Source organism: Rhinatrema bivittatum, chromosome 5, assembly GCF_901001135.1.
Source record: "Rhinatrema bivittatum chromosome 5, aRhiBiv1.1, whole genome shotgun sequence".
Lineage (NCBI taxonomy): Eukaryota > Metazoa > Chordata > Amphibia > Gymnophiona > Rhinatrematidae > Rhinatrema > Rhinatrema bivittatum.
In genome coordinates, this window is record NC_042619.1 from 111,827,731 (window position 1) to 111,854,456 (window position 26,726).

Consider the following 26,726-nt stretch of genomic DNA (forward strand, 5'->3'; position numbering starts at 1 on the left):
TGACCCCCTAAATGTATCTCTTAGTTTTTAGACTTCTGCTATTTACATGCAGATACCTAAATGTATTCTTTTTATTTCCATTCATGGCCTGCTTATTATTAGCAGTTGATGTGGGTAATTTATATTTGTCTGCTCATCAAAACCAGCAGTTTGTTCACATTATTTAGTTATTTGATCTATAATCTGCATTTCAGACAATTCAAAGTAGATTACATACAGGTAGTATTTCCCTATCCCCAGCTGGCTCATAATCTTTCCCGTAGCAATGGAGGGTAAAGTGATTTGCCCAAGATCATAAGGAATGGGAGTGAGATTTGAATCCTGGCTTCACTGTTTTACAGCCCACGCCTCTATTCTATAGATGTTGAATTAATTTATCTTTGTTAATAGCAAGAAAATATGTTTTGCTGATTTGGATTCTGATGAATCTACCAGAAAATGTCTTATGATTAATGCTACACAGATGGAGAGATTATCTATTTGTATTTTTTTTTAATAATAAAGGATTGTGCAAAGCATTATATTTCTTTAGCATCTTCCAAAAAAAAAAAAAAACCTCACAAGATGTCCTAGGACAAGAGTAGGCTACTGTGGTCTTATAGTGCTGCAAGCTAGTTGAGTTTTCAAGACATCAACAATGAATATGCATAGGAGTTGTCTTCCCCTGTTCAGGAAAAATCCTGTTTCTGGTACTAATTGGACACACATAGGTTAGAAGTGGTCCATGGTCCATGTGTATGTGTGTGATGGTTGAAAGAGTTTGAGATTTATGGATGAATAGTTGGTGGTAATTATATTGGGTTTGATTACAGAAAGCAAGGATAATTTGGGGGAAAAAAATGAAAGTGCTGAGGTATGTTACTATACTGTTAAATTTGGGAGTGTTAAATGTCAAACAGTGTAAACTCAAGTTAATTTGTTGTATTATGCATATGTCTTGCCAATAAAAAATATTTGAAATAAAAAAGTTGCTGAGTGGAAAAGCAGCGAACATGAGGAGGAGGGTCCTGAGAGGAAGGGAGTGATGTGGGCAAACTGAAAGAGAAAGAAGGCAGCACTATAGGATCAGTATAACAGAGAATATCAGTCAAAGAGATATTACAATATTTCTGGTGGGAGGAAATGAATGCAAAAGAGAGCATAGCAGAATTAAATAATGATAAAGGATAGAAATAAAAGGTTAAACTTGACAAAGCTTGGAGATCGCAGACTTGTAAAGGTATATAAGAGAAAGTGATCAGATGTAACAGTGATGTGACAGGCAGCAGAAAAAGCAGAGACCTGGAAATAGTGAGAGTGACAGGCAGAAAAGAAAGGGAACCAAACGAGGAAGATTGAAGAATCTCATTATTATCCAAATTGAACTTTAAGTGATGGTCACACATTCAGAAATTACAGTAGGACAGGAAGAAATATTTCTAATGGATATCAGGTACAAAGGATTGGAAGGAGCAACAAATGTGGGTACCAGCAACATAAAAATGTTACACTACAAAACAATGGAACAAGAAGAGACAGGGAAAACATAAGGAAAAAAGAGCCTAGTGGTTTGAGCAACAAGCCAAGGGCCAAGGTTCAAATCCCACTGCCTGACCTTGAGCAAGTCATTTCACCCTTCAGTGCTTCAGGTACAAACCTAGGGGGTAACTTTCAAAAAGATTTGATTGTGTAAAATCAAGTTTTAGGTGTATAAATAAGCTTCTGAAAACTGCAACTTTTACATGTGGAAGTCCTTTGAAATTTCACTGAGTTTCAAAAGGTTTTACACCTATAGATGGACTTTCCTAGCGTGTAGCAGATGGATTCAGAACCAATGGGTATAGTGTACTCCTGATAGCAGTTGGAGACGGATCAGATTTCAATCTGATGTCAGCCCTAGTACATATACCCCTGCAGGAAGTGCAGCAGTTTTTTCCGTCTTCATAGCAGTTAGGGACTCTATGAATGCTAGCACAGCGTTAGAGTAATCTTACCAAAGAAAACCAAATTAAGAAGAAATCTTACCTCTACAGACGAGCCCCACTCTCCTGCGGTGACACCCATTGGGTCCCTCCCCCAGTTGAGATTTCCCGAGGTGATTTCCGCGATCCCTCGGAGGTAAGCCTTGGCCCAGCAGCTGACCCTCGGCGGGTACGTAGCCCCCGACATCGGTTGAGGCTGAGAGGCAGTAGGTGGAACCTCGAGCATGGCGGTGAAGGTATTTTCCCTCTCCCCCACAGCTGGAGACTGCCCAGAATGAAACCGGGAAGCGCTGAGACAAGGTAAGGAAGAAATCTATTTAAAAGTCTCCAGTCTCCGAAGCTCGAGGAGACGCACAGGTCGCCAGCCGGGACCAGGGCCATCGGGTTGATCGGCACTAGCAGGGCTAGACCCCGGTCAGATCCAAGGGCCCTCCCACATGGAGACCCTCCGAGGTGGTCGCCATATTGTTCGCGTGGTCACCGTCACCATTTTGGCTCTGTTCGCCGCCCTGTCCGCCATTTCGATCCGTGCGCACAGAGGCAAGCCATGCGCACAAATACCTTGTGCGCACAATGTCGCACACACAAGTACCTGGCGCACAAGCAACATGCCTAACCACGCGCTTACTGTGCCGGGCGCATAATTTCGACCTGTGCGCACTACAGTGCATGCACCAAACCTGCGCGCGCAACTTCAACACACACCAGAGCGCACAACTGTAGTGTATGCACACAAGCCATGGCACCACCGGAAAATAAACTCAAAGCTCAGGGCCTTTGCCCAGCATGCCACATTAGAGCTGCACAGCATGAGGAGGCCACAACCTTGTGTATACTAGAGATGTGAATCGTGTGCCCGATCGTCTTAACGATCGGGTTCGGCTGGAGGGAGAAAAAAATCTGATCGCTGGAGATGTGAATCGGAATCGGTTCCGATTCACATCGTTAAATTTTTTTTAATGAGGCCCGACCCTATAAAACTAACCCCTTACCTTCCCCCACCCCCCGAACCCCCCCAAAACTTTTTACGAGTAACTGGTAGTCCAGTGAGGGCGCGGGGACCGATCTCCCGCTCTTGGTCCATCGGCGCCATTTTGACTGCCACTCAAAAATGGCGCCGATGGCCTGATTAAAAAAAAACCCACCCGACCCTTTAAAGATGACCCCTTAACTTCTCCCACCCTCCCGATCCCCCCAAAACATTTTTAAATTACCTGGTGCTCTAGTGGTGGTCCCGGGAGCGATCTCCCATTCTCGGGCCGTAGGCTGCCACTCATAAAGATGGTGCCGGCCATCCAGTGCTCCTACCATGTGACAGGGGCTGGTCAATGGCACGGATACCCTGTCACATGGTAAGGGCAAAGGGCCATCGGCGCCACTTCTATGACAAACATTGCAGGAACATAGGCCTTGCACATGTGTAGGTGCAGGAACTGGAGCATGTTGTTCCTACTGCTAACATAACATGAGTGTGTGACTCGGTGACTGATGTGCTGTGTGTGGCTTGTTCAATCAGTGTGTGTGTGGGTGCTGTGGCATTCAGAGGTTGCTCCATTGACCCTGCAATCCAATACCGCTTAGCAGGTAGTGTGTGTCCTTAAATTGAGCTCAGAAAGCTTTTGCACAACATCTGGAGAAGATGTGCCTCTGACAGGCCAGCATATGGACAGCAGTAGGAATGGTCCGACCCCTTGTACTGCTCATTTTCCACAAGTACACTCACAGTTTATCTGTAGTGTTCGCAGAGGGGCAGAGATGTGCAGGTGGGCATGGTGACACATCCAGTATGTTGGACAACTTGAATGCTATACTTAACATTTGGCTGTTGTTCTGACTGGCCTCACCGCTACACTGATGTTTTACCACTAACTAATTGGAGTAGGCTGAATAGTGCTGTTATTATGGGGTGTGCTGCCTACCTTCACCTAGGCCTGGCCACAGGCTTGGAAATTAATGGTGTGAGAAGTGATGGTTAAGAAACTGCCCAGTGAATGTGGGAATGCTGTGATGCATGGAACAGGTAGTGTAAAGGTCTAGGTGATGCTATGCCTATAGTTGAGCACTTAGCATCATGTTGCTTTACACGCTACATATACTGAGAAACCTGGTGCATGGGTTTGTGTGTATAGTGGGGGTGTAATTGGTATAGCTTTACTTGCCATGTGCCACGAGCATTGCAGAACTCCTATTACTTAGTTCCTTTTTGCTCACATGGTTTTCCTTTGGCACCTCTCCATTGCTCATATCATGCACAATTCCCAAAGAGATTGCCACACCAGCCCCCAGTTTTTAACAGTCTGTGCTGTGTAGACGGTGGAACAGTAGGCCTACCAACTTGCATCCATATGAAGGTCAATACCTTTCTATGCAAACCTAGATGTGGTACACCTGAATGTGCTTACAAAGGGAGGGACCACTGTTTCCTAAACACTGTACAAGCTTCACTTCTCCAGTAACCAAACATTCACTTCCACTATGCTGTGTACTTGCTGACTCTTGGAACACAGTGTCAGCTACTATGTGACAAGTAGGAAGGAGGAGTGAGCGAGTGAGTAGTGTGTGGTCCACAATCAGCACAAGTACAGAGCACAGGATGTAGAGGGGTGCTATTGGTGCTGTGGACCAGGCAGATTTCCACAGACTGACATTCCTGTAGTGGCCTGACTTTGGGATCTGGATGCTACCAGTAAGGTCATCCTTAACTTACACGTAATAAGGGACGCCACACGTTGCATTTGGGATTCGTATTCGTCGGGGGGGGGGGCAGATACGTTGCATTCGGCAAGGGGGCCCCACAATACGTTAAAACGTTAATTCTTATTCATTTCCCGGCTAAAATTAAATTAACTACATCCCCCCACCCTCCTGACCCCCCCCCCCCAAGACTTACCAAAACTCCCTGGTGGTCCAGCAGGGGGTTCGGGAGCCATCTCCTACACTCACACACTCGGCTGCCGGTATTCAAAATGGCACTGCTAGCCTTTGACCTACTATGTCACAGGGGCTACCGGTGCCATTGGTCAAGCCCTGTCACATGGTAGGAGCAATGGATGGCTGATGCCATCTTGTGCTAGGCTATCGGCTATCGGCTGCCAGTATTCACAGGGGCTGACCGTCGGCCCATGTGACATAGTGAGGGCAAAGGCTATCGGCACCATTTTGAATACTGGCAGCCAATGGCCCGAGTGCAGGAGGTCGCTCCTGGACCCCCGCTGGACTTTTGGCAAGTATTGTGGGGTTCAGGAGGGTTCCCCAAGACTTGCCAAAAGTCCCTGGTGGTCCAGCGGGGGTCCAGGAGTGATCTCCTGCACTCGGGCCGTTGGCTGCCAGTAATCAAAATGGCGCCGATAGCCTTTGCCCTTACTATGTCACAGGGGCTGCCGGTGCCATGGCAGGAGCACAAGATGGTGCCGGCCATCCTTTGCTCCTACAATGTGACAGGGGCTGACCAATGGCGCTGGTAGCCCCTGTGACATAGTAGGTCAAAGGCTATCGGCGCCATTTTGAATACCGGCAGCGAGGGTATGAGTGCAGGAGATGGCTCCCGGACCCCCCGCTGGACCACCAGGGAATTTTGGTAAGTCTTGGGGGGGGGGGGGTCAGGAGGGTGGGGAGGTTGTTTAAATTGGCTCCTTTAGGCGGCCAAATAATTTGGCGAAGATTTGTTGTATTCGTGGGGAATCGCAATACGTTTCGCTTCCCCATGAATACAACGAATATGGCCCTATACGTTGCAGATTGCCAATTCGTAGGGAATGAATGCACACCCCTAGTGTGCAGCAACACTAAGCAAGTACACATCATGTTAGGTTTACTATATAAGCTACAAATATATCTGGTCATATACCCTTGCACTCCTGACATTAATTTATGTGCCTACATGTAAACCGTTGCGATGGTATATAACTTTGCGACGGTATAGAAAATATGTTAAATAAATAAATACATACATAAATAAGGGGGCAGAAAATAAACTGTTGTGTCATAATGACTCCAAGTTCACCTTTACACCACCCTAGCTGAACATGCACATTATCTAATGTGTTGCCCATGAAGGTACTGAGCAGGTCACATGCAGGCACATGTAAGCAGGAGTTACCAAATGGTATGGTGTGTGAAGAAGGCAACAAGAGGCAATAGTGAAGGTCTCCAGTAACAAGCTTCTTCTTGACTCTGGCTTTCTTCCTTACCAGCATACACGCAGCTTTCATTGTTATGCCATAGCCCATATGGTCTTGCATACTCAATAATTGCACAATTGGAATGAGGCAAGCCATTCTAGCATGCAAGATCATGTGGAGAGCAAAGCTTTAACCTTCAGTACCATAAACAGTAAAACCACACAATGAAAGGAAACAACCAGAACGTAGATTTTTCAAAACAGTGAGCACTTTATTCGCAAAGCTCTGTTTGAAATAAACACAATGACTTAGGTAATCACATTCTGCAAGGACATGATAGCAATTAGCAAACAAAATTGTACATTTCATGAGCAGCACATTCAGTGTACACCTGTACATTAATAAATTGAAATGGCATCATTACATATACAGGCATTGCATCTTATCCTTTAGGCACAATCATGAATACAACCAAGAACATAGAAAGAGGAAGTGGCACCCCAATAGCAACAGTAGCACTGTAACGTAACAGCTGTATGCAGCACTACTATGTGCTGTAAAGCCAAAGGCCATGTTGAAAGAGTGCACTCAAAGGGGACAGCCTAAAGGCCAGAAGAGCAAAGTTTAAGTAAAGGCCCCAGACAATCCATGTTGAAAGAGTACACTCAAAGGGGACAGCCTAAGGGCCACAGCACTACAGTTCAGCATGAAGGCAGGAGGAGTAGGACGAAATAGTTCAGCCTGAAGGCAGAAGGAGCAGTATCAAACAGTTCAGCATGAAGGTAGTAGGAGCAGGACTACAGAGTACAGCATTGACGCAGCAGGAGCAGCACAAGAACCAGCAGCATGGAGGCAGGAGAATCAGGAGGATACCCAGCAGTATGGAGGCACCACTTGCAGGAGAAGAGCTGAGAAGACACACAGCAGCATGGAAGCATCACTTGCAGGAGAAGAGATGAGATAACACACAGCAGCATGGAGGTATCACTTGCAGGAGAAGAGCTGAGAAGACACACAGCAGCATGGAAGCACCACTTGCAGGAGAAGAGATGAGATAACACACAGCAGCATGGAGGTATCACTTGCAGGAGAAGAGATGAGCTAACACACAGCAGCATGGAGGTATCACTTGCAGGAGAAGAGATGAGCTAACACACAGCAGCATGGAGGTATCACTTGCAGGAGAAGAGTTGAGATGACACACAGCAGCATGGAAGCACCACTTGCAGAAGAAGAGCTGAGAAGACACACAGCAGCATGAGGCAGGAGATGGGACAGCACGACAAGAGCCAGCAGCTGGAAAGTTATTTTAGGCTACTTAAATGACCCTGTAATAGGGGCAGAGCCTCAAGGAGGGGTTCTTAGATAGTGTACTGAATGAACATTTTTCACACAACACTATCCATTGTGCATGCTGGCACAGCCAATCTGTAGTGAGGACATGCAGAGCAGGTTTCTTCCATCTAGATGGCAGAGCAACTCTGTGAAGAGGCTGGTCCAGTCTTGTCCAAAAATGTATCTTCTTGCTGTTAACATTTTGAGTGTTGGCAGCCATATTCTGTTAGAGAATCATGTTCTGGTGGTCACCCGACCTTCTGAGTGCCCGTATCTCTCCCTGCAAGTGCTTCAGTTCAGCTACAAGCATGCTTGCTGCTGGTGCGGGTACTGGTGCCGGTTCTGGTGGCGGTGTTGGTGCTGCTGGCAGTGTCAGTGATGCTGGCGCTGTAGTTGGTGGTGGTGTCATTGCCAGTTGGGCTGTCGTTGCCAGTGCTGATAGAGCTGCTGGTGTGTGAGGGCGCAAGAGGGGCATCGGTGGGGTGGTGCCCTCCACCTGGCCTGCGGATGGTGGCTCCACATGCTGGTGTGGTGTGCTGGCTTGTGGTAGATGTGGTTGTGAACAGTGCCAGTCAAGAACATCTTCCTCCATGAATGTGGGCAGATTAGGGATACCTGAAGTGGGCTTATTGAGGCCAGCTCATGTAGCAACAGCAATGACTGTGAATCCTGTGGCTGCTGCTGCTCCTCCTCCTCCTCTTTTCACTGCGTCTCAGCATCCATCAGTAAGGGCCTCTGTAGTACTGCTAGTGGGCAGCTACTTCCAGGGACTCCCCAGCTGGTCCCTGGAGTTTCCCAGCTGGACCCTGGGCATTCCTAGCTGGGCCCTGGGCAGTCCTGACTGGGACCGGCAGCATGGTGCTCGAGAGCTGTGGAAATAAAAGAGAAGAAACAAATAAAAAGACATAAGTACATATGCCAGCAAGTATTCTTTTGATTTGGCATGAGAGGTGCACTTAGCTTCTTTGCATAATGAGCATCTTATGCCAAATGATGTGTGCATCCCTTGCAGCCTGCCCATTTAGGAGTGAGGTGAACTTACCGGCTGCAGCTCGTGTCATGTGCAGCTGCCCAGCCATACCCTCAAATGTGTCCGGTCCCAGCCTCTCGATCAATCGCTCACCACTACCTTGGCCTTGAGCTGGGCCTTAATGTCCCTGTATCCGTGGGCAACCTGCTCCACATTTCTTGACACCTGCTGATGGACTGCACCATGTTGTACCATATCTGCTCCTTTGCGGCCTTGGACATCTTGGCTGCCCGGTTACCAAACAGCAGAGGATAGCTCTGTAGGACCCCTGCAATCACCAGGTCATTCTCCTCTGTGCTGAACTTTATGGCCCTTAGACAAGCAACTACCTGAAGGGGGGTGCCATTTCCTCTTCCGGAGAGGTGTCCTCCCTTTCCTCACTCTCTGTCCCACTCCTCTCTTCCCTTCCTTCCTCCCCCGCACCTGCCCTACAAACTTCCTTCCCTTCTGCCCTCTCTGTCTATCCCTATCCTGCCCTATTCTTCCCCTGGAACTTGCCTGATTACACACTTCCCCTTCCCGCCCCCTCCTATCCTATCCATGCTGCCTCTCTCTGCTCCTGTACCTGTCCCTTCTTCTACCCTGACTCCTTCCCCTGGCACTCCTGCCCACATCCTCCCTCTCTGGCCCTCTCCCCCTCCTATCCTGATGCCTCTTCTGTCCTCTCTCCCCATGCCTCTCATGCTCCATCCTCTCCACAACCTCCAAGCACATCTCCTTCACACACACACACACATACATACACACACACACACACACACACCTCCTCACCACCTCCACTCCTTCTCACCACCTCCACTCCTCAACACCTATCCATTCTTCCTCACCACCTCCACTCCTCAACACCTATCCACTCCTCCTCACCACCTCCACACAAAAAAACAGACAGACAAACGGGACTAACAACCAAAAACTTGCACTCCAACAAAGATGAAAAAAGACAAAGAGGAAGGGAAACAGAGGACAACAGCAAACAAGACAATGCAGTCAGTAAACACTATAAATCTCCAACAACGTCTGCCTCCTCTAACCAAACTCCTGACCCACCCTCAAAGAGGCATGTGCAGGAAGGCAGTATTTATATTGAACCGTTATTTAGCTATGAGATGCTGCAGGCCGCCAATTAGAATAGACAAGCCCCTTTTTTATCGTGCACATTATTTGCGTGATAAACATAGCTAAATGATGACTCTAGGCCTAAATAATAAATATTTAGAGTTTAGGGAGCACAAAAGTATAATCATATACCACAAGTATAATATTGTTCTTTAATATAATTTTTAAAAAATGTATAAAGCAGATAAAATTGTATCAAACTGCCCATGGCAAAAGGAAAAATTATTAACTGATTTATTTAAAATGGCTGATGTAAAGGCATATAATGTAGCTGTTGTACTACAAATTCCAGGTAGTGGCTGGCAAAGTACATCAAGATGATAAGAGTAGCAAAAGAAGTTGGGAGACAGCTCAGAACTTGTACCAGAGGCTAAAATAGTTGTGACATCTCGTTTAACCAGCTTTTGAAAAATATGGATTAAAAGGTCAATCGGCCCTAGAGGAATCTGTTTTGAAGGTCCAGACACAAGTGACTCATCAGTTGCACAATCTGAGGCAGTAGAATAAAAAAAGACATTGAGCCTAAGAATTGAAAATATTTTTTGCAAAAACTATAAAACAGAAAACAAATCAAAAGATTAAGTAGCAACAAATGATAACCACTTGCCAAGTACTGCCAATTGATCAGGATTAAACAACAATTTGCCTGATATATTTATCACTGGGGATTCTTGTCTAGTTATGAGCGGTCCCAAGTCCTGGAGTCAAAATACATGTATATGTCTTTTATGAGTATGTGAATCTGGCAGAATATCATTTTGTCTCTGTGATTCGAAAAATGGTTCCAAATGAATATTTCTAGCTAATTCATCACCTGAAGAATCTTCAGGTTATCATTTGTTCCTGCTAATTTTTTTTTTTATTTCTTTCCTTTTGAACATTTTTTTGCAAAAAAATGTATAGATTCTCAGGATCAAAGTCTTTTTCATTCTACTGCCTCAGATTAACTGATGAGTTATAGGTGGCTGGACCTTGAAACTGGGTTCCTCCATGACCGATTGACCATGTAATGCATACTTTTCAAGAGCTGGTTTAACTATTTTAACCTTTGATACAAGTTCAAAGCTGAATCCTGAGTTATTTTATTTCTCATGTCATTTTTTTAAAATTTAGGTGCTGCCAATAGCAAGCCTACCTTTGTCTAGCTACTCTCCTTCCAGACTGAAGTGCCCGGATTCCCAATCTCTTGTCTGTCTTCAATTAAAAAAAACAACAACAAAAAAACCCAAAACCTTTCCACAGCATCCTTACACACCCTGCCTGACTGTCTCCTGTCTATCCTCCTTGTGTCATTCTTGCACTATCTCTACTTCCTCCTGTCCATTTTGTAAGAAAATAATACCCTTCATGTGGCATTTCATCACCCTTCCTGCTATCAAACAAGAAAAATCTCTGTGAGGGTACCCTATGCTTTTGTGGAAAGGAGGGAAAGACTATCCAGCTCTTACTGCCCTTTTTTGGAGAGGTAAGAGGGGATCCCTACAGGGTTTTTTTTTTATTTTTGATAGTTGGGAGGCAGGAAGGGAAAGTATATGCCGGTGGTGAGTGAGGAAGGGGTTTATTGGAGCACAGTCAGGAGGGAGTGTAAAAGTTGCAAGGATTCTGCTGCTGGGAGAGCAGGCCTGGATTTCCCAAGGCACACTAGGCCTGTGCCTAGGATAGCAATAATCTGGGAAGTGGGAGTGGGGGGCAGCAGGCCAGTTTGCGATTTGCTGACTCCCAGGTGTGCTGAATCTCACTTATCACAGAACAGCCTTCTGCTTCCTGCAACCCCCCCTGCCCCGCCCCAGTGCAGAGAACGGGAGGGGTCAGAACAAAGAAAAACTTCTCTATTCCACTAATCCAGCCCCTCCCTTCCTGGTCTCTACAGGGAACAAGAGGAGAGTGTCGTGGCCAGAGTAGAAAGCAGGGAACAAAGAAAAGCCACTCTGCTTCCTCATCCCACCTCTCTCCTCTTGTCATTTAGAGACATGAGCCCGGAGCATATAGAGCAGAGCATCAAAGAAGCCTATGCCTTAGATCATCTGCTCTATTGTCCCTTTACGGGGGCATCAGCCCCAAGAGTGCCTAGCAGTGGGGAAATCCTAAATCCGTCACTGTGGGAGAGGGACGTTCTTTTGGAGGACAGACTTGAAAGACAGGAGAGCGTGCAAGGATGCAGTGGGGAGATTTTTTTTTTTAACAGAAGGCAGTTGGGAGGAAATGGAGAGACTGGAAGGATGCTGCAGGGCTTTTATGGATGACCATGTGGAGGGAGAAGGGAGGGTCTGAGGATGCCATAGAGAGGGAGTGTCGCTCAGTCAGGATGGAGTGGAAAGGTGCAAGGATACAACAGGAGATTTTTTTTCGTTTCTTAAAGAACAGTCGGCAGAGCCAGAGGGGGCACCCTGGGTTGTTTTATTTTTTAAAGACTTAACTGGCTAGTGCTGATTTTCAGTGCTAGCCAGCTAAATTTAGGCTTGCAGACTTAAGCAGCATAAATCTACCTGTCTAAATTTTAGCCAACTAGATTTAGGTTAAATCAGCTTAACTTAACCAGTCAAACTTTGGCTGGCTAAGTTAGAAGCTCGGGTATTTTTTTGAAATATTGGCGTAAATAAATCTATATATGAGACAGATTTGCATGCAATGGAATCAATGCATGATAATTCATTTCCTGAATATTCATTGTGAGTTGTCTATGTTTTTATGTATTGCTCTTTATTTTTTAACTTCCCTCAAGCACTGTATTGCTTGAGGATGCGTGACATAAATTTAAATAAATAAATATCTATCCTAAAAACCAAACTTGCTAGAGGGTACTCCAGTGCTGTCTCTATGTATTTTAATGACTTTTTTTGTGAAGAGAAAGTGCCTCCCTGCTATCAATAAATGAAGTAGAATTGCAATATTTTGTATAATGTAGCAGATTTTGCTCAAATTACTCTAGGAACAATGAATAGAATAATAATGGCAACTATGATACCAGATATAAAAATTGTAGAATATAATGTGAATTCACTGCTAGTTACCTGCAATATTTTTAAGCAGATTTCCTGAAACAATATGCCATGACTTCAGCGAGCTGCATTTTGTGATCGCTTCATAAGATTTGAACAGTTGCAACATGGTTATCGCTTCAAGCATTTTAACATTCAGCTATGAATAATTACATTTCAGAAACTGAAGCATTCCAGTTACTATATGTCAAAAGTACCCCAAAAAGGATGAGGAAAAAGGGCTGTGTTTATGGGGAAGACACATCAATCCAATTTGCTTCTAATTTATTGTGAGGAGTGAGACAGAAAGGCTGGAGAACCTTAATAAAACCGTGCAAACATGTTTACATGTATTGTAACCAAATGGACAGAAGTGAATACCCAGGGGATTTGTTACAATTAAATTTATGATTGAAACCAGATGGTAACTCCAGAAGATGCTGGGCACAGATCAAAAATTATGATTAAAAGCGGTGTACTTTCTGTACAAGTTTTACATACTGAGCTCCTTACCTGAGGAGATGATGAAAATAGCAAATGGGTTCCTGCAGGTGCTTTTATTTCAATTATTTTCTTTCTAAGGCTTAAGATCAGCATACTCGCTGCCATACTGTCTTCTACTTTCTGCCATGTCTAAGGGGTATCCCAGGAAACACCTTTCCGATTGATGTCAGAATGCTGCTTCCTCCACAGCCTAAGCTCCACGGTGTTCCTCAGAAACCATTGCCAATGCTTGCAATTATGCACAAGCTCTTTAGTTAGTTTCCAATTAGTGCATAGCACAGAGATGGTTACAGACAGTGCTAACGTAACCGTGCATTTTCATACTGAGCATTCTGAGCGAGCACCAGTCTTATGACAGCAAACAGGGAAACTATAATCAGGGATAGCTCTGGATGGACTAGCATCTATTTTAAACCATTGACCCAGAGCATCCCTGCATAGGGATGTGAATCATTTTTTGACGATTTAAAATATCGTCCGATATATTTTAAATCGTCAAAAATCGTTAGAGCCGCGATACAATAACAATTCCCCCGATTTATCATCAAAAAATCGTAAATCGGGGGAAGGGGGAGGGGAAGGGGAGGGCGGGAAAACCGGCACACTAAAACAACCCTAAAACCCACCCCGACCCTTTAAAATAAATCCCCCACCCTCCCGAACCCCCCCAAAATGCCTTAAATTACCTGGGGTCCAGAGGAAGGGTCCCGGTGTGATCTTTTACTCTCGGACCTCCGGTGCGTTGTAGAAATGGCGCCGGCGCTACCTTTGCCTTGTCATATGACAGGTCAAAGGTAGCACCGGCGCCATTTTGTTTTTTGTCCCCCGACGTCAGGAGAGTAGGAGATCGCTCCCGGACCCCCGCTGGACCCCAGGGACTTTTGGCCAGCTTGGGGGGGCCTCCTGACCCCCACAAGACTTGCCAAAAGTTCAGCGGGGGTCCGGGAACGACTTCCTGCACGCAAATCGTTTTTCCGTACGGAAAATGGCACCGGCCGTACGGCAACATGATTCGACTGCAGGAGGTCGTTCCGGACCCCCGCGGGACTTTTGGCAAGTCTTGTGGGGGTCAGGAGGCCCCCCCCCCAAGCTGGCCAAAAGTCCCTAGGGGTCCAGCGGGGGTACGGGAGCGATCTCCTGCCGCGAATCGTTTTTCCGTACGGAAAAATGATTCGCGTGCAGGAAGTCGTTCCCGGACCCCCGCTGGACTTTTGGCATGTCTTGTGGGGGTCAGGAGGCCCCCCCAAGCTGGCCAAAAGTCCCTGGGGGTCCAGCGGGAGTCCGGGAGCGATCTCCTATGCTCCTGCCGTCGGGGGACAAAAAAACAAAATGGCGCCGGCGCTACCTTTGCCTTGAGGTCAAAGGTAGCGCCGGCGCCATTTCTACAACGCACCGGAGGTCCGAGAGTAAAAGATCACACCGGGACCCTTCCTCTGGACCCCAGGTAATTTAAGGCATTTTGGGGGGGTTCGGGAGGGTGGGGGATTTATTTTAAAGGGTCGGGGTGGGTTTTAGGGTTGTTTTAGTGTGCCGGTTTTCCCACCCTCTCCCTTCCCCTCCCCCCCACTGGACCCCAGGTAATTTAAGGCATTTTGGGAGGGTTCGGGAGGGTGGGGGATTTATTTTAAAGGGTCGGGGTGGGTTTTAGGGATGTTTTAGTGTGCCGGTTTTCGATTTACACGATTTACACGATTTACACGATATTTTAAAAACCCAAACTGCGACGATCCGATTCCCTCCCCCTCCCATCCGAAATCGATCGTTAAGACGATCGATCACACGATTCACATCTCTATCCCTGCATGAATTCCTAAATTGTGCCAACCTTTTCTCCCTTCTGCTATAATATACCAGCCAGCCACTTTAACTGAAGTTTCCTTATTTTGATGTCAACCTTTCCATGCTAATATATTTGGATATGCATAAAGGAGGGCACGCTCTTGAAAACTAGTCATGAAGGGGGCAATTATTAAACTACCTGCATTTTTGGAAACACTGTGGGTGCTTTTTACATGTAGAATTAAAACAAAACTACACACATAGTAGTATCGCTTTGGGAGAGAGTACTCACAGAGATTCGTCCTGCTTTTTCTGTGGGTACTTTCCCTCTTGCAAATACTGTGTTCAGATTTGAAAATGTTATCTAATGCATTTTTCCCCTTCCCTGTCTTAGATACACCCTCAGGAACATCTCTTGACAGGGTGATTAAAATTACTCACATTCTAGAAAAATGCTTTGTAATTTTATACTCACTGACGGCGAGTAATTTTCAAACAGTATTCAAAATGATTTAGGATAGTTCAATGAAAAAGTATTATCTTATCATTTTTTTTTTGTTGACCTTTATTTTGGGTCATACTAACATTTGTAACTCAAACTCCTTTCCTGTAAGCATCTTTCTCTTGTCCTCAATTTTTTTTTATATGGCACTAAAAATGACCATTAAAACATTGCATTAATATATGTTCATAGATGCATGGAAATTAAATGGAGGATGATCATTAAAAAAGAAGTTAGCTCCCAGATGAGCACCACAAACAATCCCTCTGCTACATTTCTGTGGTCAGACTCACTATTGATGAAGATCCACTTTCAGGCTCAGTGCCCTGATATAACTCTGCAACCAGTTTCACAGCTCCAGAGTGATTTTAAGATTTGAAATATACTATTAGAGAAGCAACAGCAGTTAAGCTCCCTCTATGTCCAAAAAGGATAGTTCTCTTCCAGGCTCATTCCCTCTGGCAAAAACATGGCACTTTATTTGACTTTAACCAGTCCTGCACTACAATGGATGCTAACAGCAGCTGTAGGTACTTCACGTTCGAGGAGGTCATTTTCAGTCTCTCCATGCAGCGTGCAGCTTGCAGATCCATTGGTACAAAGTATGTGAGGATTGTCAAGCTCATTTTCAAAGGGAAAGTTCCTGGTACATGCACTGAGGGCACAAAAGTACCTTCAGACTTTGCACCTGCATTGAGAGACCGAGGGGAGTCAATTTTGAATAGCTCATTTTATATGGGTAAACATATTAACCTGTGTAAAATCCTTTGAAAATTACCATCTCAAAGTATGATCGCATCCACTTAAGTCTAAAATATATCATCCAGCCTGACAGGCATTAGTATCTGACTGGAAAATAAGCTTTTTCCTTATTTTGCCATCATGGTTTTCCTTTGAAAATACATAGCAGTGGGGAAAGAATGCAGCTGGTAGAGATTCTAATAGAAAGACATTTAAATCCTGAAGAGGATGTCACTCAGAAACACAGGAGTTAGACAGAGACCATGGCTGAGAATGTTTAACTGCTAATTGTTATGAAAGTACAAACATGCTTTCAGGAAGCTGTAAAGCCATTTATGTGGATTCTGCAATTCTACTTGAATAATTCTTTTTCTACCCATGGCTATCCCAACTAACTTTCTGAATACTGACTAAGGATGTGCATTTCATTGAAATTAATGGATAAAATGTAACAAAGGAGACCCTATGCATTTCATATATAGGTCCACAAAATGAATGCCATGGACCCATGAATGAAACAAATATTATCTGTCCCATCATTTACATTTCCTATTCCTTACTATGGGTCATTGAAGTCTATGGTTGTGTACTGCTGAGAAAAAACCTGTAAGTATAGCAACCAGTCCTTTCCTGTGTGAACTCACTACCTTGTCAGAGCTAAGTAAGGGCACATTGGCAAGGAAATGACACAAGAAACAAATCGCACTGAATCATTTTTCCAAATTTGCTTATTGCTGATATCTGGATCAAGTGATGCTGACCCACTCCCACCATAAAATCTAAACATGTTAAAAAAGCACTCTGTATTTTATCTCTGGCTTTGGTCAGAGGAGAATGTGCTAGGAGAAAGTTTTCAGAGGGTTAAAAAAAAAGTATTTTAGATTTTTGGCACTGGTAAGTGACTACTTCTAATCTTCTCTGTGTTGTAGTGGTCTCATTCACTGTGCCAGAGAAAACCAGCCAGTGGCACTTCAATAGGGGAGGGTAAGAATTGGAGATACTATGGAGAGTTGCAGCAGTGTTAGTAATTTCTTTTGTCTGTTTCCGAACACCATTAAAGTGAGGACTATGCACACTCAGAAACTGAAGCCAACACTGTTATCAGTCTTCTTGGTTGATATTTAAGTTTTTTTCAGTGTGGAGTCAGTTTGTCTCTGCACACACAGTAGAGTGAAATTGTGTGTTGCACAGAACATGAGGTGAGCCCCTCTTGCCCTGGCACAATTGATGCAACCTTGTGGGCTGTAGGGATGTGCAGAGCAAAATTTTATGTTCATATTTTTTATGTCCGAAAGGGGGTCCCACTTGCGGCCAATATGGACATAAAAAAAATCCAATGAGTTGGGTATATGTACATATGTGCAAAAAAAAAATTTAAACCCCCTCACCCTCCTTAATCCCCCCCCCCCAGACTTACCACAACTCCCTGGTGATCGAGCGAGGAGTGAGGACGTCATTTCTGCAATCCTTGGCGAGAAGCATGTGACGTCGGTGGCACGTCGAGTGACGCGGCGTCACGTGATTCCCGGCGAGTTCGCGCCGGACGGCTCGTTCGGCCCAAAAAGAACTTTTGGCCAGCTTGGGGGGGCCTCCTGACCCCCCCAAGCTGGCCAAAAGTTCTTTTTGGGCCGAACGAGCCGTCCGGCACGAACTCGCCGGGAATCACGTGGCGCCGCGTCACTCAGACGCGACGGACGGCTCGTTCGGCCCAAAAAGAACTTTTGGCCAGCTTGGGGGGGCCTCCTGACCCCCCCAAGCTGGCCAAAAGTTCTTTTTGGGCCGAACGAGCCATCCGGCGCGAACGAGCCGGGAATCACGTGTCGCCGGCGTCACTCGACGTGCCGCCGACGTCACATGCTTCTCGCCAAGGATTGCAGAAATGGCGTCCTCACTCCGCTCCATCACCATGGAGTTGTGGTAAGTCGGGGTGGGGGGGATTAAGGAGGGTGAGGGGGTTTATATTTTTATTTTGGCTCAACAATCGCGATTTCCCACATATCGAACATATCTATGTTCGATATGTGAGAAATCCGATCGTTTATGTCGAATCAATTTTTTAAGTAAAAAAAAAAAATGAGTTGTGTTTCACTAATGCGGTCAATCCGAATGCACACCCCTAGTGGGCTGGCCCTAAGGTTTGTACCAATGGTAGGTGCAAAAGTCTTGGCATGGGCCAGGCTATAACAGAGTATAAGAGTCTATTTGAAGACAGGCTGAAGCTGGAGACTTGATGCAGGCAAGGCTGAAGCTGAAGACCTGATGGAGGTAAGCTGAGACTGAAGACTTAGTTGAGGCAAGGTTGATGGCTTGCACAAAGTGAGACTGAAGACTGGAGTAGAGAAAGGCTGAAGACTGGAGCAGAGCAAAGCTGGACTGGCGTGGAGCAAAGCTTGTAGACTGCAACAGGCAAAGCTTGAAGACTAGAAAAGGACAAAGCTCGAAGACTGGAACAGGACAAAGTTTGAACCAGGAAATGACCTTCTTGCTGAGGCAAGACTGGAGTGTCCGAAGAGCCCTTTTATAGGGCAAACCATAGTGACATCATCCAAGGGTATCGCAGGCTTTTACTGCCAAGGCCCTTTAACTAGAACTATGTCGTGTTTGTGTGCCTAGGGAAGACATTGCAAGAGTGGTGGCATCTGCCATGCGACAGTGGCATTCAACCATGAGAGCTTACTGGCAGTGTTTGGGATGAGTGGAGCTGCTCACTGGGGTCTCCCCGTGAGTAGCAAATATAGCATTGTGAGTGGGGATACAGTTAAAGTACCAATAAATAAAAAAAATATTTGTAATATCCAAACCCTCAGTAGGTAATGCACTAACTTGAATTCATTTCATCATGCTAGGAACAGGAAGACAAGGGAATATTGGCAGGGTTGGCAGCCTTTGCAGGGGCGGCAATAAAAAAAAAGGCAGCCCTGCACTTTAATTGAAGAGAGACTTATTGAAGTCCAGAATGGCAGGAGAGAAATACAGTTCATTCACGTCCAGGATGGAAGGATAGAAAAATAGTTCCAGGCAGAAGAAATTGAAATATGGAAAGGATGTACCACTAACACTTGTTCCTCTCCCTGTTGTTTTGGAGCAGAGGTAAAAGATGGGAAATCCATCCAAGCCAGACAGTAACAGGTCAGCAGGGGTAGCAGAAGAACAATGCCCAAAACCAGCTGTGCACTCTTCTTTAGTTACTGAGGCTGAGGCAGTGAAGGCAGTATTTGCACCAGTTGATTCTGAGGAAGAATTTTGTAAAGGATTTCTAGAATCAAAAAATATTGAAGAAAATTTGGGATGATTAGTTAGTAGCCTCCATATCAGTGATGGGGTAGATAGATGAAGCTGAGGATGATGAGGATGAGTACGTAGCATGGATAGAGAGCATGAGTGATGCTCCTGGCATTGTTCCTCAGAGTTCATCCTCTACCTCAACTCCAGTACCAGCATCAGCTATCAAGGATGAAGAGAAGAAATTGCAGAAGAAATCCCTGCTCTGGAGGCATTTCAAAGGGAGGGAGGATACAGGTTTTACTCAGTGTATCACAGTGCAGAGGATATCAGGGAACAAAAAAAATGGGGCAACTCAATAATGGTTGAATGCCGTATCACCTGGAGAAGCATCACCTGATAGCAGTGGCATCAGGGGAGAATGGCAGTACCAGCTTGAGGACTCCTTCTGACACTTAAAAAAAACCAGAGGAAAGGGGTTGAAAAGGGAACACTATTCCCCAAGCTGATCCCATGGCCCCTTCCAGCAGTCAGGTGGCAGACCAGCAGCCTTGTGCCATGTGTCTGAAATAGTAACCCAACACGGAGGAACTAGGGTGGTATTCCACAGTACTATCATGGGACAAGAAGCAAGCAGCATCAAAATTAGTAATGGGGAGCATCAGGGAAATGATTGCCCTTAATGACAAGCCCCTGAAAGTATTGTAGAATGTGGGCATGAAAGAGTATACATAAGAAATCCCTATAATACTTTAAGGGACCAGATCCAGAGATATGTCCCAGTTCACAAAACCCTTAGACATTTGGGAATAATGGACTGGGAAGAGGGCCCTGGATGGGTATATATCTACAGCAAATATGCGGACTAAACAGCACACACATAAAGTTAAATATCAAAACAGAGGAATGTGTGGCACAAAAAGTTAATCACTGTTTAATACATTAATCCCTAATTTTATTTGGTTGGAGGCAACAAGTGGAACACTTAAAGTACTATACATGTATTTATTCAGAGTAGCCCCGACACGACCATGTTTTGCACCAAGGCTGCATCAGGGGGACCAGCAGGCATTCATGTTGTCTCAAGGAAACTCAAAAAGAGAAGCCTTCAATAAGGGAAAATTCTCAAGAAGACATAATTCAAAATAACTTGCCCGAAGCTTTCAGTAAACAAATTGTAAAGCAGGATACTCCATGTATAATCCAAAAGGGGTGGGGGGAATAAAACGTTTTAAAATTACCTGGTGGTCCAGTGGGCCCTGGGAGCGATCTCCCACTCTCGGGCCATCGGCTGCCACTAATAAAAATGGCGCCGGCCATCCAGTGCTCCTACCATGTGACAGGGGCCAGCCAATGGCACGGTTACCCTATCACATGGTAAGGGCAAAGGGCCATCAGCACCATTTTTATTAGTGGTAGCCGACGGCCCGAGAGTGGGAGCGCTCCCGGGGCCCACTGGACCACCAGGTAATTTTAAAACGTTTTTGGGGGGGTCGGGAGGGTGGTGGAGGCTAAGGGAGCGGTCTTAAAGGGTTGGGGTGGGTTTTTAGGTTGTGTCATAACTCCCGTTAGTGTGCACTAACCCGATTAACGATTTTTTCACGATAAATCAGTGGAATTTCTATTGTATCGCACTCTTTAACGATTAATGATGATTTAAAAAATATCGGACGATATTTTAAATCATCAAAAAACGATTCACATCCCTAAGGAGGAGTACAGTGGCATTACAACAGCTCAGATTGCATCAGACTCCTCGTCCAATGTCCGGGACTTAGTTTTGTGCTTTGAACCACACTGTTCTAAGTGTGACAGCTCCCAGCAGAGGAGGAGGACAAGGCCCAAGGTGCTGTAATGCTGCTGTCTGCCTCCTATCGCTGAGCTGACATAGGGGAGTAAGAAAGGGGATTAGGGGGAAAGAGAACTGAATGAAGGAGAGTGAGAGGATCATGGGGAGAGGAGGTGGAAAAAGCAGTGAATAAGGGAGAGTGAGGGGATCATGAGGATGGAAGGGAAATGTATTAGAGGATCTTGGGGGAAGATGAGGGAATAGGAGGAGAAAATGAATTGAGAGAAGTGAATGAGGGAGTGTGGGGAATGGGATAGTGTGCCAGGAGAAAGTAAATGAGGGAGTGTGAGTAAGTTTTGGGGATGGCTGGAAAAGTGACTGAGGGAGTAAGGAGTGTTGGGGAATAGTGAGTGGGGAAGAAAAGTGACTGAGGGATTGAATGGGGTGATAGGTAGGAGATCCGAGATAGTGCCATTGAAAAAGTGAGGGAGGGAATGGGTGACAGAGAGTGATGAGACTAGAGCGGGTATAGAGTGAACAAGGGATTGCAGTAGATGGAAATGGAATGAGGAGAGGGTAGGTTATGTAAGAGGATTGGAGAGAGTGTGGGGTATGAGGGATTCAGAGCAGTTTTGGACAAGCAGGAAGTATTTAAGAGAAGGGCTTGGTATCAGAAGGAAGTGAGTCTTCCCTCCTTCCCTCTCATGATCTCGGATCTCCTCCTTCCTAGTCCAGAATACATCCCTATCCTTCTCTCTCCTCCAATTCCTTTTGCTGTCCTTGAGATACTTTCTCCATCTGCTCCCTGATTCTCCTTCTTCTTTTCTCCCCATCCCTCTTTCCCTCCTCCCAGAGATCTCTTCTCCATCTTTCTTTTGAAATCTCTCCCTCTCCATCACCTAGATCCTCTATTCTACCCTACCCTACCTACCATTCCCTACCCCCTTCTCTCTTCCCAGCATTGGTTACTAAGTTCCCTTTCCCGAAAAAGAACCAAATAAATTAACCAAATCGAGAAATATCAGAAAAGAACTTTATACTTATAAAATAAAATGCAAATTAATATTGTTTAATATGCATATAAATTCAAATGTATACAAATTTACCAGATAATCTATCACAATTTACTAATTTTTGCTACAGAATCTTGAAAAATCTGCCACAGAAAACCAGGGGAAGGAGAGGTTTGGTTATAGTATTGAACAAGTACAATGCTGCATTCATTTGAAAATGAAAAGTTTTTTGGGGGAAAATGTCTTTTTGATTTGTTCCAAACAGAACAAATAAAAGATAGATTTGCCTGAAAATACCCCCCAAAAATCCATTTTATTTAAAATAGACCCTGCTGCTGCCTTCTCAGGTCCCAATATCTCTTGGAGGGTCTTCCAAGGCCTCCCCAGGACCCTCCAACTCCCCTTCACCCCTTACCCAAGTAGCTGGGGTGGGGGCTGTACACAGCTAGACTGAGAAACTCAGTCGGGCTCACACAGGATCCTACTACTCTCTCTTGCCCCCACAAATGAGCTGGGCCAGGGAATTCCCTGGCTCCCACTTACCCCTTCCATGGAGGGAGTCTATGAAGAAATGGGCAGGAGCAATCCGCAGGTGTTCCTGGCCCACTGGCATCCATTTAAAAAGGCACTAGCCAGTTCTGAGACCAGTTCTAAGTTAATGTCTCAGGGACATCCATAATCATTTTGATGTTCAACTGTATATTTGTATTTTTAAAGGGATGCCAATGGGGCAGGAGTGACTGGGGATTGTTTCTGGAAGAGGTAAGTGGGGGTAGATAGGCTTGGCCGCAGTTAATTTGTAGAGGGAAAAAAAGGGGGAATTCCAGCCAGATAGGCCCCAAGCCCAGCTTATTGACAGGGATTTGGGCCTAGGGAGGCCTGCCAGGACATGAGGAAGTGGTGGCAGAGATCTGGGGAGGCCCCATTTTTTTTTCTTGTTTTGAGATGTTTTTTTATGTATATTGTAGTTTGGCAAATGAACCAAACTGAAATAAACAAGAAAAACTAACCCAAAAAATAAATAAATTAATTAAATCATCCCCTACCATGAAAAAAACCTAACCGAAATAAAGTTTTGACTGCACATCCCTAGCATTAATATACAATTTATGATGATGACATACACTCAAAATGTTTCAAAAATATTTTACATAAGAATTTACTATACTGGGTCAGAGTGAGGGTCTATCAAGTCCAGTATCCTACTTTCAACAGTGGCCAATCCAAGTCAAAAATACCTGGCAAGATGCCAAACAGTTAATAGATCCCATGCTGCTATTGTACAGTGATAAGTAGTATTATGTGAAAGAAAAATTGGAAATATACAAAGTTTTTTAGCTCACATATAATAAAAATGATATTAAGTTCACCAAGGTCTTCATTATATTATGTGGACTAAGATCAAAGATGCTAACTCATTCTACATGAAGTGGAAGACCAACTGGGGCATCCTACCTCAGGTCTACAGGGTTGGGGTATGCAGGGAAAAAATTAGTTTTCATTTTTCAGTTTGTTTTCCCAACAAATTTCTGTTCGTGGAATGTTTGATTCATTTCATTCATGTGAAAATAAAACTGAATTAAACATGTAAAGAAAAAAAAAAAGGACAAAAAAATGAAAACAGGACCTCCCAAGACCTCCCTCACACCTAACTGGAAAAATGCTGGGGCCAGGATCCCCTGACCCCCAATTACCAGGTCCAATGGGGATCTGCCTTCAAGCTTCAGCCTTGAGTAGGCCTCAGCCTATGCAAGGCCAGTGCTCGGGCCTAGGCCAGAGCCCAGACCCAGGGCCAACCCTACTGCCCAGCCTGGAAGCTGGGCACTGATGTTTGCCTGGTTCGGAGGCCAGATCCTGATGCCTTGGTCTCTGCCTAGGCTGGAGCCTGAGCCCAGGCCTGAGCATGGGCCTGACGATGGCCTGGCCCAAAAGCTGGGTCTTGATGCTGGGTTCTCAACCCAGACCAAGGGCTGATGCCAAGGCCTTGCCCAGAGGCATAATCCTGATTCCAGGGCCTCAATCCAGACCCAGGCTTGATGGTGGGGCCTGGCAAGGAGTCCTGGGCCCAAACCTGATGCTGCAACCTGGCGTGGAGGCCGGGTCCCAAAGCCAAGGCCTCTGCTCAGCCCCAGGCTCAATATCTAGGCCTTGCCTTGAACTCGGGTTCAGACACCTGGGTATCGGCCTAGGGTGAGACCCAGATCTGAAGCCCAGGCCTCAGAGCAGCTCTGACGATGTCCTCTTCTTTCTTCTTTAAATGACACCATTCACTGGAGTTGTGCCAGAGTTAATTCATTCTGGCACATTCACCCCAGCGGATGTTGCCATTTTGATGTATGACACTGTTTGGGTTGAGGCCCCATCATCAGGCCTAGGTCCAGGTTGAGGCCCCATTGTTGTGCTTAAGTCCAGATCGAGGCCCACGCATTGGGATCCAGCCTGGCCGCTTCTGCAGATACTTGACAGGTCAGGTAAGTGATTGCTCAGGTTGGGGAGGTCTCTTGTATTGGCAGAGGACCCAGCTTCAGCAATAACATGGTGACCCAGTACTTTCAGGAGACCTCTGTACCTCTCTCTAGGTGGAAGCACTGATGATTCTTCTACAGTGAGTATAGGTCTTTCAGTTACTTTGACTTGTTAGTGTGTATGCCTGCAATTGTGGAATCATGTCTGTATTGCAGGGCTATTTGAATCATGAGAACATTTGCTTAGGCAGAGTACTTTCTTGCTCATTACTAATGTCATAGCATTATGATTCAATACAAAAAAAGGAGGATATATAATGTTCTCTTCTATAATTATTAAGATAACTAATTCAAAAGCCTTATCAACTATTTATATAGGAACAAATACCATCAGTAGTAGTGCAAAATGGACTATAATCCATCGCCTCTCGCCACGCAATGGGCCCCAGGCGAATTCAGCATTTCTTCAAGCACTTAGTGTACAATCATTTGGTATTGTTCCTTTATTTATTCCACAACATTTAATATCTATCTACTAAAAATATTTTTTATTTTTTATTTTATAGTATTCAAATTTTAATTTTATCCCAAAAACCCAGAAAAACTTATTTGTTTGTGTGTTTCTAAAATCTAGAATAATTATTTTCCTAGCACAAATTAGATGTCCACCGTCATTCAGTTTGTTCAATCATTGACATCCTGGAAAAAAATCCTAGGATCGAGTATACTTAGCCCCACTGTAGATGTATTATTTCTCAAGTTGTCCCGACATGGGCCATGTTTCGACTGTCTCCAGTCTTCCTCAGGGGATACTTAGCATGTTGTAATCACGATTCCAAAAACCAGTTTTTTTATACAATTTTGCCTTACCAGCGCTAGTCAGTTAATTTGACCTAGGACATACAAAAAATGTTATTAAAAAGTGCTATTTAAAAAACCTCATCACAGATACAAGTTTGTTTAACCTTCCCGAAACATTTTTACCAACTCCCTTAGAACAAATTCTCGTAACAAATTTCTTTCCAACTCAACAAAAAACTTTACTCACAGTGTTGCTAATGCCCATTCCTTTTTCATGCATTAATGGCGCCTCGGCGTTCTTAGATTCCTCCACTTCCTGTCCACTTTTTTACCTGTCATACCCGGAACTTGATGCTGTCAATCATATTCAAACATCGCTTTACTCAATACGAAATTCCCTCTTAGCCTGTGTCACCTCCACTTCCTACCCACTTCTTTTTGCCACTCCTCCCCGGAACTGGATGTTGTCAATCATCTTCAAAAGTCACTGCTTCCGAAGGCATCCTTCTAAAAAACCGACCAGTCAATTTCTTTATTCAACCCACTAGGGGTCACTGTTTTAAAATAATGAATCCATTTCTGCTCTTTTTGTAGAAGAATTAGATCAAAATTGCCACCTCTCTGGGGATATATCGGCCGTTCTATAACTGCAAATTTGAAATCCGAGAAATCATGTCCCTCGGATATACAATGCTGTACCAGCGGTGCTTCAGCCTTTTGTCTTACAATTGAACTTCTATGTTCCACCATTCTTATTCTCAAGCACCTCTTGGTCTTGCCGATATAAAGCAAAGGGCAAGGGCACCATATACCATAAATTACCCCCACCGTAGAACAATCAGTGCGTGCCTTGAATCTAAAAGATCCCTCCTTAAAAAAGGGTAGAAATTGGCCACTGTGAGATTGCTGACATACCGAGCATTTGTTGCATGGATAATGTCCAAATTCTCCTGAACTATCAGTATTTTTAAGATAATCCACATCATCCTTATAATTGGAATGTACAATAGTATCTCTGATGTTTTTGCCCCTTTTAAGTGCAAAGCGAGGGCCATTTGTAAATATAGGATGTAGATTCAAGACATGCCAATGACGTTTTATACTATGTTGTATACGATATATTTGAGGGGAATATGGTAAGACACAAATCATCCGGTCCATGTTTTCTTGTCTTCGTGATGGTTGTAAAAGTAAATCACGATCTGCCCACCGTGCTCTTTTATAGGCTTTTTTTTTATCACATACGGGGGATATCCCCTTGAACAAAAACTTTGTGTCATTTCCTTTGCACGTATCTTATATTCTTCTACAGTAGAGCAGACTCTTCTTAATCTAAGAAATTGTCCCATCGGTAAATTTGATCGGAGAT